Source organism: Nuphar pumila, chromosome 16 (assembly GCF_984573655.1).
Source record: "Nuphar pumila chromosome 16, dmNupPumi1.hap1.1, whole genome shotgun sequence".
NCBI classification, from domain to species: Eukaryota; Viridiplantae; Streptophyta; class Magnoliopsida; order Nymphaeales; family Nymphaeaceae; genus Nuphar; species Nuphar pumila.
Window position 1 is genome coordinate 25338961 of NC_143264.1, and position 11044 is coordinate 25350004.

General features: G+C 40.5%; 1 non-coding gene across 1 annotated transcript; it reads left to right on the plus strand.

Moving 5' to 3' along the window:
• The first annotated feature begins 2799 nt into the window (after nt 1–2799).
• LOC149813106 (small nucleolar RNA R71) lies at nt 2800–2902 on the plus strand. The gene has a single exon (XR_016428429.1). It is a non-coding gene; the product is annotated as a small nucleolar RNA R71 (small nucleolar RNA).
• The last annotated feature ends 8142 nt before the right edge of the window (nt 2903–11044 follow it).

Below are 11044 nucleotides of genomic sequence, written 5' to 3' on the forward strand. Positions count from 1 at the left end.
TGGAGGCAATCTTCAAAAGAAGAGCCATACACTGAAAAGTCGTCCATAAAAACTTCCATCACATCATCAATCATGTCCGAGAAGATAGCAAGCATGCACCTCTGAAAAGTAGCTGGGGCATTACAGAGCCCGAACGGCATACGTCTAAACGCGAAGGTGCCATAAGGACATGTAAATGTGGTCTTCTCCTGGTCGTCAGGATGGACAGCTACCTGATTGTATCCTGAATATCCATCTAGAAAGCAGTAGTAGCTCTATCCTGCAAGTCTCTCTAAGATCTGATCAATGAATGGCAATGGGAAATGATCTTTCCTAGTTGCCACATTCAGCTTCCTATAATCGATGTAGACTCGCCATCCTGTAGTGGTCCTCATCGGAATTCTCTCACCCTTCTCATTCTCAACCACAGTGAGTCCTGACTTCTTCGGCACAACTTGAATCGGACTGACCCACTGGCTATCAGAAATAGGGTAAATGATTCCGGCATCCAACCACTTCACAACCTCTTTCTTCACCACTTCCTTCATGTTGGGATTTAGCCTTCTCTGCATATCCCTAAATGGCTTGACTTCCTCATTACAATGGATCCTATGCATGCAGAATGAAGGATCAATCCCCTTTAGATCAGCAACTCCCCATCCAATTGCTGTCTTGTGCTCTCGAAGAATAGTCAGCAATTTCTGTTCCTGCTCCTCAGTGAGCAAAGACGAGATGATCACAGGCAGAGTCTCATCATCTCCGAGGTATGCATACTTGAGTGAATCCGGTAAGGGTTTCAGCTCAAGTTTCGGAGGTGACTCGATCGAAGACTTGGCGGGGGTCTCAGCAAGTGGTGGAAGAGGCTCCCTGACCGCTCCCCAAGGTGGTCTCTCTGACGACACTCTAGACACATCTACACTATCTACACCGCTATTCTTCTCTATATGGTACAAATCTAAAGAATCCTCAGTAATGTACAACTCGGGCTGCTCCTCCACTAACTCCTGTGCAATGTCTACATGAAAGCAGTCCATGTCTCCTGCTGGTCCCATTGCGGCATTGAAAATATTCAGCTTTACCTTCCTATTGCCGAATGAGAGATCCATGGCTCCGGTTCTGCAATTGATACACGCATTGGCAGTTGCCAAGAATGGTCTACCTAAAATAATCGAAGTCTGGTGCTGGCTATCCACTCCTTCCATATCAAGAATAATGAAATCGACTAGAAAATAAAAGTCATCCACCTTAACTAGCACGTCCTCCAAGACACCTCTCGGTACCTTGACAGAACGATCTGCCAGCTGCAGTGTAATCGGAGTCGATCTCATCTCTCCTAGCCCGAAAGAATCAAAGAAATATCCGGGAAGAATGTTCACGCTTGCTCCAAGATCGAGCAATGCGCGTTCTATCCGGATGTTCCCTATAGTACAAGCAATGATAGGGGCTCTAGGGTCCTTGAGCTTTGGTGGTGTCTGATGCTGAAGTACTGAACTCACCTGCTCAGTCAGATGGACCCTGTTAGGAACTCGCTCTCTAGATTTACGCTTCTGCGTACATAGTTCCTTCAGGAATTTGGCATATACCGGCACCTGCTGAATAGCATCGAGCAAAGGTAGGTTGATCTGCACATGCTTGAAGATGTCAAGCATGTCCTGGATCTTCGCACCTTGCTTCCCTCTATAACCAGGAGACTCTAATGCTTTGGGATAGGGTGGTGGGGGAATATACTCTGTTGGCTCCTCCTCTTTGTGAGAAGGCTCACTCCTATCCTTCTTCTTCTTCTCTGAAGGTGAAGGTGATGATGGGGATGGGGATGATGATTGAGCCGACGTAGGTGAAACAATGGTCTTTGGCTCCTCTATCCTCTCTCTACTCTCTCGCTCTCTGCTCTCGACGTGATACTCACGTCCGCTCCTCAAGGCCATAACTGATTTAGCCTGCTGCTGTGTCTCAGTATGAAATAGGCCTCCAGTCATCTGGTCCTTACCCTTCGGGTTCATGACAGCCTGACTCGGCAATGTACCCTCGGGTCTCCTACTAATAGCCTCAGCTAACTGTCCCATTTGCGACTCTAACTTCGCAATGGACTGCGTATGCGAGCTCAAAATCTGGCTACACTTCTCGAAGGCGTTCTGATTAGAGGTTTTCACCTCTTGGAATGCCTGGAGAAGTCTCTCCTCAAAAGATGTCTGTGGGGCAGACTCCTGCTGAATCGGGGGAGTAACAGAAGAAGAAGAAGACTGAGCATAGTTCGGTCTTTGAAATGACTGAGTAAAAGATGGCTGCCGAACTGGCTGAGAGGATGTAGGCATCTGCATGGAAGACTGTGGATTCTTCCATGAAAAATTAGGATGGTTACGCCAACCCGGATTGTATGTCGATGAAAATGGGTTATTCGGCGGTCTGACGTAACCCTGAGCTGCCTGAACTTGTTCTTGAACAAATTCAGGGTACTGAGCTGCCGAAGGGCACTCAGTGATCTCGTGTGCCGGACTGGCACAAAGAGTACACATCTGCTGTGTGGTGGATGGTCCTGAGAGAAGTTGGTCCAGCTTCTGAGCAATCATGTCTACCTTGCACTGTAGTGCAGTAGATGGACCAACTTCAAGAACACCAACTTTCTTCTGAATGCTGGGTGTGGCTCTATCAGAATGAGAGCTCGAAGCATGGTGGAGAGAATTCTCGGCCAATGTATCAAATAACCTCCATGCTTCATCCTCGCTCTTCAGCATGAATGTCCCTCCACATGAAGAGTCGATCATCTGACGATTCTTGTCAGACAATCCATCGTAGAAGCTCTGCACCAGTTGCCATGTCGGCACCTGATGATGGGGACATTTCCTTAGGAGATCCTTCATTCTCTCCCAGGTCTCATGAAAGCACTCACCATCTAGCTCTGAAAAGCTAGTGATGGCTCTACGATATTGGTTCGTACGACCAATGGGAAAATATTTCCAAAGAAACTCCTGTTGCAATTGATCCCATGACTCTATTTCTACATAATCTAAGGACTTCAGCCAATACTTGGCTTTGTCCTTCAATGAAAAGGGGAATAGAGTCAACCTTAAAGCATCATCATCGAAATTCTGTATCTTAACAGTAGAACAGATTTCGAGGAATTCATCTAAATGTCGGTAGGGATCCTGACGACTAAGGCCATAAAAGAATGAAAGCATCTGAATAATGCTGGCCTTAATCTCATAATGTGGCGCTCCTACATCGGGTCTCCGAATGCAGGATGCCTGAACATAGTCTGTAGGAATGAAATATTCCCGCAGAGGGCGTGAAAGAACTGGGGGTGGAGGTGGAGGATCCATGTCAGCCATTGTTGTCGAACTTCGATGAGAATGTAAAATTCTCTCTGGGTTGTCAACAAATGGGTGTAATGGGGTTCCTAGACCTCGTCGACCCTGCATACACTGGTGCTAAGACCAGATGTAAGCAAACGACCTAACTCTAAATCTAAACTACATAGGTACTAAAATGTAAATAACACAAAATAAACAACTACTAAACAAATATGCTAAACTAATTATGTCAGAATGATCTAACTAAGTAAATGAAATAACAAATTAAATTACTCTAAAGTACTAAAAAGATAAATACAGGAAATCACAAACTAAGTTTTTCTAAAACCCACCTGTCTAATCGCTCCTTGCAGAATGAATTTCAAGTGAATCCTAGAAAGACAGAACGTGAATCCTATATTTACTAACTATGTTAATCCTATATTCACTTATTAATCCTACTAACTAAAAATAAAACAACTAATTAACTAAAACCAATTAATAAATCAAACTCTAAAAAATAAAGTAATTAATTCGCCGTTCCCCGGCAACGGCGCCAAAATTTGGTTGATTTTTTTGGAATGCTCTTTTTTAAAACAATTATTTTCAATAAACTTTAGAAAATCGTCAACCAAAAATTTAAAAACTGACTTTCCACAAAGTGGTAAGTACGGGTCGAATCCTCAAGGAACAGGAATTAAACACAATATTTCTATAAGATTTAATTTATTAATGACAAATGTCAACCTACAATTATAAAGTTAATACAACTACAAATAATCACTAAAAGAAAATTAATCAAGCAATCAGTCTTCTGCTCCACGCCAAGGGTATTTCCGTCTTTTCGCCACTTAGAGAATCTTCTCACTTGGACAATAACCCTGGACAATAAATATGCTTTTCAACCTAAAAATGCAGAAAAATACAAAGTTAGTTTTCTATTCTAACAATTAAAACAATAACTAAAACTATTTCTAATTTTACGAAAATAACAAAACAAATGCTAGTTATCAAGCAAAAATTAAATAAAATACTAAATTAATTCTAAAATTAACCAATTTAACTCTACTAATGCTGTATGATGATGAAGCAACTCCTAAAATGCAGAAACTAATGAAAACAAGTCTAAAATGCCGAAACTAAGAAAATTACGAAACTGCCCCTAACTAATGTAAAATAGCATTCTGACAGGTTATCGGAAAACCACTGTTTGACAGAGCAAACGAGGTCCGATTTTCCAGAAATTTGTTCTGTTCTGCAACTGACAGATTGAAAAAAATGACAGTTTTTACAGAATTGAAAAACAATATCTGGAACTCCAGATATAAGCGTTTCAAATCTGGGAAAAATCAGGATATCGACAGTCCTGTAATTTGAAATCCAGAAAAAGCGGTTTTCGCAAAACGCTTAAAAATCAGACCAAATCAACTCCGAATGAGCTGAAATTTGGTCTGCAGTTAAATAACACGTCAATAAAGTGAATAGAAGAAAAAATTTTGGAAAACACAGAATTTTTGCACAGAAAATAATGCTGTTGCAACTGGGCAAAAATCTGGTTTTTATTTGAGTGCACTATTCACTTTATGAACCTATGTAAACACTATCAAATGCAATCTACACCTAATGCAATCTAAATGACACTGTATAACAGTGTATATGCAGATGATAATTATGAATACACTAAATGCACGACGAACAAAACACGACAAGCAATTTATGACTAGAACTACGTTAACTAACAATGGAAATGCAACTATGCTAAATAATAAAATACAATCTAACTACTAAGTTAACTAATATCTAACTATCATTCAAACCACAACAAAACACATTTCACACATACTAAACAAATACGCTATACGTATACACACTTCTACACTAAAGCTAAATTAGATAAATAAACTAATTAGTATAGAAATCAAAAGAAATAATACTAAATGAACTTACTTCACTAAAGAACGAAGGTTAAGGTTAGGGTTCACTCGGTTGACTAGACTATGATCGGTTTTGGCTTGAGTAGGTTCGGATTGGGTTTGGATGCACTCGGATGGGATTAGGTAGGCTCGATTTTGACTAGGTTGAAAGAGATAGGCTCGAGCTAAGGTTGACTCGACCTCGGGTTGGTCTTGACTTTGACTTAGACTAGGTTAGGGTTTGACTTAGTCTTGACTAGGGCTAGGTCTAGGTCTTGGACTTAGGCTTATTAAGACTAGGTTGAACTCGGTTTAAGTTTGACTTAGTCAACTAGGTTCGAATAGGGTAAGGTAAACTCGGTTGACCCACTAGGTTTAGACTAGGGTTTGGGTCTTGGTTGAACTCGGATTGGATTAGGTAGGCTCGGTTTTGACTAGGTTGAAATAGATAGGCTCGAACTAAGGTTGACTCAACTAGTTGGGTTCGGTTTTGAGTTGCCTTAGTCAATTAGGTTCGAATGGGGTAAGGTAAGCTCGGTTGACTCAAACTAAGGTTGACTTGACTAGGCTCAAGTGGGTTGAACTAGGTTCGACTCGATCTAGGGGTTGGGTTGACTCCACTAAGCTTGACTAAAGTCGACCTAGGTGTGGTTTAGGCTTTGACTTAGGCTAGACTAGGTTTTGACTAGACTCAAAGGGGGTGTAGACTAGGGTTTGACTCGACCTAGGCTCGGTTTGACTAGGTTAGGTCTAGACTAAAGTAGTAACCTATTAATTCCTACAATTAATTCAAGGTTAACGATTTTAATGGAGAGGGTTGGAAAAGGAATATAATAATTACCAAATTCCAAACTTTGAAATGCTTTGGATTCTCAAAAATCGCCCCATTTAAAGAGGGGGTTACACTCCTTAATTGCTTTTAAAGCTCCTTTTGGAAAATGGAAAGGTCTAATATAGAAATCCACGATTTTTGCTTTTCAAGATGGAATTGAATGCCTTTAATTCTTTATGAAAATCGTGGAGCCTAAATTAGAATTTTTATGTAAATTCAAAACACTTTCCAAAATGGAAGAGTAACTCCTTCTTTAATGCATATGCTAAATTCAAATCTCCATTAAATGCCTCACACGATTTTTGATGAACCTCCTATTTCCAAAAGATTTCCAAGTTTCAATTACTTTAATTATCTCCCTTCTCAAAAATCGCCAACTTCTAAAAATCCTACTTTCTAAATAAAAGAATTAAATTTACCTAGGGAATAAAAGGAACTAAATGAAAAAACGATTTCCTAGGAGTTAATGCTAACCTAATTCCCTGCTAAACGATTTCCTAGGAACTAAATTAAATCATACTCAACACAGTGACTGATGTGTGCAAATGGCCTCCAGCCAAATCTGTTAGTGCAAAAGAAAATTGATGGCCATATTTTTTTTAAAGGCAAGCTGGGGTTAGGCTGACCCTTACCAGTTCCATTAATAAATAAAACATTACAGTTGTCTATATACGCACCCTCCAAGGGGAAGGGGACCAGTCCGAGGGGTGGTCTTTTAAGGATTTGTTCAGTCCCCTTCTATCTAAGTTTGTTAATTGTTTTGCTATAGAATTTGAGCTGTGTTTTGTTCTACTAATCAAAACTATACAAAACTGAAATTAGATCCACAGTATTAGATGGGGCCAATGTGTACCTTGGAGGATCTGTTTGATTTTGCTACCAAGTCCAACCTTTTGTTTTTCAAAACGATCATTGAGTTGTGTTTCACCAAAGTGAGAATATGTTGTCGTGGCAGTGGTTTGAGAGGTACATGAAAAATAAGGTGAAACGGTTAAATCGTTTAGGTCAAATTTGGGCTTGGCAAACCTTTCAAGTAGGGTTTTTGGTCCGGATGGTTTTGGTCCTGGACTTCTAGAGAGATTTAAAGCTATGCTGGGGTTTGATATAAGTGTTAGGGGTCAGATGTCAGGATGTGTCATTGAAGAGGTTGATGAGGTTAAATCGATAAAATTATATGTTATGTTAAATTCATAGGGTGTAATTTTGGTGTTTTGGGTCTAAATGTTGGTAGGGTTTTAGCTAAGGTTGATATTAGTTTCAAGGGTTGTGTAGCAAGTTTAGGGAAGTATTAAAGGGGTCTACAGGTTCATGTAGGGTAAGTAAGGTGAAAAAGGCAAGAAAGGTGAAACAACCCACAAAATGGGATTGCATTGCTTTCATGAATGCATACTTAGACAACTTTAGGAAAGGTTAGGGATTGATCATAAAGTATGATAGAGGTTTAGGGAGTAGTGTAAATACCTAAGACATGTTTGTAAGGAAGGTTGGTCAACAGAACCATGGTTGTCAGAGCTTCTATATTGATTTTCAAGGTAGAGATCACTCCACAATGAAGATACAGTTACAAGAAGGGCTTGGGCTTTTAGAATGGATGAAGGACCAACTTAGGGATGTCTAACTTCATGTGGATCATAAAGAGAAACGTGAGGGAGGAGAGAAAGAAGAGATAGAAAGAAGGAAAGAGATATAACTAGAAAGAGGTTTGAAAAATCAACTCAAACTTATTCAATAATTCAAAGGATTTTTTCATACATTTTTAATTGTTCTACTCTCAAACCAAACCGAGTATGAGTGAAGGAGTTGGAGAATGGTATGCGAGTGCATGCATCAGTGAGGAGCATGCAACTAAGCTCGAAAAAATGATAAAGTTGAACTTTTGGAAAACTGTCAGAATATTGCGATTGCATGAGAACGATCACAACTAATTGACAATAATCGCATCCGTTATGGTGACCATGTTGACCCGTCATCTTTGGTAAGACCTCTTTCACCTATTCGGCAGTGTTGTCTACCAACTACACTGCATTGTTGACTGCAAGTGCGAGCTGTATCTTGTCCCTGCTTGTCTCATCAGGTTGTTGATGAGAATGAACAAGAAGAGGCTTGACATGCACCTCAGGATCTACACGACCTTCTGCATGACTCCTGTGGTTCTTTATTGTGCACAAGGTCATATCCCTACCATGTTCAGGGATGCACTCGGTCGATAGAGAGCTTGATTTCTCTGCTACATATAATGTCACTTCCTCATCGGTTTTAGCAATGTCTTGCTCTATAGGCATGATATTGCGAGAATCTTGGTCGTTGTCCTTAGGATGACAGCCATGTGATGCAGGCTACTTGAGCTGCCAGCCTGGTTGGACTTGTACTTGGTTCATGGTGTGTTGTTGAGGTATTGGAGACGGTGACGTCAAGAAAGAAATCACCTTCAATAGTTGTTTTGTTGGTAGGATGGTCGACTCTCAAACATAGTGATGTAGGGACAAGGGCCTTCAAAGGCCCCTACAGAAGGTGGCCTGCAGCAAAGTTGTATGTATAGGAACTGTGGACATTCACTGTGTTGAGTATGTGCTGCTCGTATGTATATACCCAATCGCTACATCAATCGATTAATGCAAAGGTATTATGCCATAAGGAGTGCAAAGATTTGCTATCACTCACCTCCATTCATATTTGTACCATTCAAATACACGCAACTGCGATTCAAAACCCATCAATGAGATTTCTTCTTACAATTTTCACCGCAGGCATTTAAGGGATTGACACATGTCATGTACATCGTTTATCAGGAGTGATGGTTCCTATTGCATCACATTCTTTCGCACATCCCAAGAATCTTGCAACAAGTGCTTTCAACTCTAAATACATCTTTAAATTCGGCCCATAGTTTGCCATGTGTATTTGGTACATAATTGTGGTTAGGTTCATGCCTAGTTTTATCAGCACATCAACTGTCGTATTTAGGGTTGCAATATGCTTTGGTGAAACCTTGCTCTGATATCACTTGTTGTGGTTGCTACTCGCAACCCCAAGATCTATGTTGCAATACATCTCAACGGTTTGGGAGGTACACAAAAAATATGATCAAACGACTAAATCAATTAGGTCAAAACAAAGTAAGCCGTTTGGGTAGGGTTTTTGGTCTAAATCTGAAAAGACCTAGTCCAGTACTTCTAGATGTACTTAGGGTCATGTGTTGGGGTCTGATATATGTACTAGGGGTCAGAGAGGTTAGATTGAGTCATTGGAGATGATGATGGGGTCAAATAGAAAAAATTACATGTTCTACAGAATCAACATGATGCAATTTTGGTATTTTTGGTCTTGAATGTTAGTAGGGTTTTAGCTAAAGCTAGGATCAGTTTCACTCTGTAGTAGGTTTGAGGAGATGTTAAAGGGGTCTACATGTTTAAGTAGGGTCATGTAAGGTGCAGAGGGTCAGAGAAGGCGAAACAACCTACAAAACATCACTATAACGCTTCTACATATGTGATCTTGGTTTATATGGCTTATATGACTTTAGGGAAGGTTAGAGACTGGTCATAAGGTATGAGATATCCAAGGGATAGTGTAAATACTTGAGACACATGTAAACCTGCTACACAACCTCTGAAACTATAGACAAGGAAGGTTGATCAACAGAACCATGACTGATAGGACTCCTACGTTGATTTTCAAGGTAGAGATCACTTTAGAACAAAGATACGGGTATAAGAAGGGCTTGGTCCCTTAGAATGGATAAAGGACCAACCTAGAGAGATCTGACTTCACGTGGATCATAGAGAGAAGAGAGAAAAATGTGAGGGAGGAGAGAGAGAAAAGAAGAAGAGAAGAGATACATCTAAAGAGAGCAACGTCTAGTGAGAGATAGAGTGGTTTGAGAAATCAATTCAATCTTATTTAATAATTTAAATGGGTTCTATAGACCTCTATCTATAGTATGAGGGCATCGAGTAGAGTCTTAACTTGACAATAGAATTAAACTAATTCATACTACAAAAGAATCTTACTGTAAAACAAGAACTAGACTAGAAAGCGGATTCTATAGTTTTACCTCTATCATGACTCATACTCTAATTAAAATTAACTTGGGAGACCTGATTAAATTATCTTTAATTTTCTTCTTGAAAGGTGAAAAAATCCTCTAGAGAGGTGAGAACGTCTCACCCTAGACTTCTTAATTAACACCCCCATGAGGCCCACCTAGTAACTCAACCTGTTTCTCGGGTGACACCTGTTAGTTTTTTGTTGCTCATGAATATGACACATGTTCTTTGACTTTTTCTCTTGTCTGATTGCCACTTCAGTTGCCACATCAACTTTCTGGCTCCCATCTAGGCCTAGATGACTTTCTTTGTCGGCATGGCTGGGTAGGTGGTAGGTGGACCTTGGGCTTAATCTTGGGCCTCTCCTAAAAACTGAGCCGCAACAAAATACCAAACACTCTGCACCATTCATTGTCCTCCTGATTACCCGCCTTTGAGAAGCAACCAACCTCAATGAAGTGATCTGAGTGATTCTGAATAGAAACCCAAAGTGCCAAGCTGATTGGTATAGGTTGCAGATGGAGATTTGAGTCCATTCAGGCTTCAAGGGGAGCCATCCGCTGAGATTTCTCCATCGGGCTGCTATGTCCTCTTCCAAGACATGTTCTCTAAGGATGTAAAGACCATTGTGAATTTGTTCTGGAGTTTATTTTGCCTAAAAGATTTGTTGATTGCGAAGTTTCCATAAGAATTTGAATGGAGGTTTCCCAACTCCAATGAATTTGCTTACTCTTGAAGCAAATAGAGAACCACGTTTGTAGGTCCCTTGCCAGTATACCTGTGGGCCTTCAACGTGCTTTGTAGAGTTGCATGACCCTTTACAAATAGAAGACGGTTACCAGGCAAGGAAGGAAGAGGTGAGTCGAGTCCTCCAAATTGCTCGCCCATAGTGGGCATCAGTTGGGGAGTTGGAATCCCAAATTATTTAGCCTCGCCTGAGTAAGAAGTCGGTCCTCTAATGCTCACCTTAGAGTGATGACTGCCCTC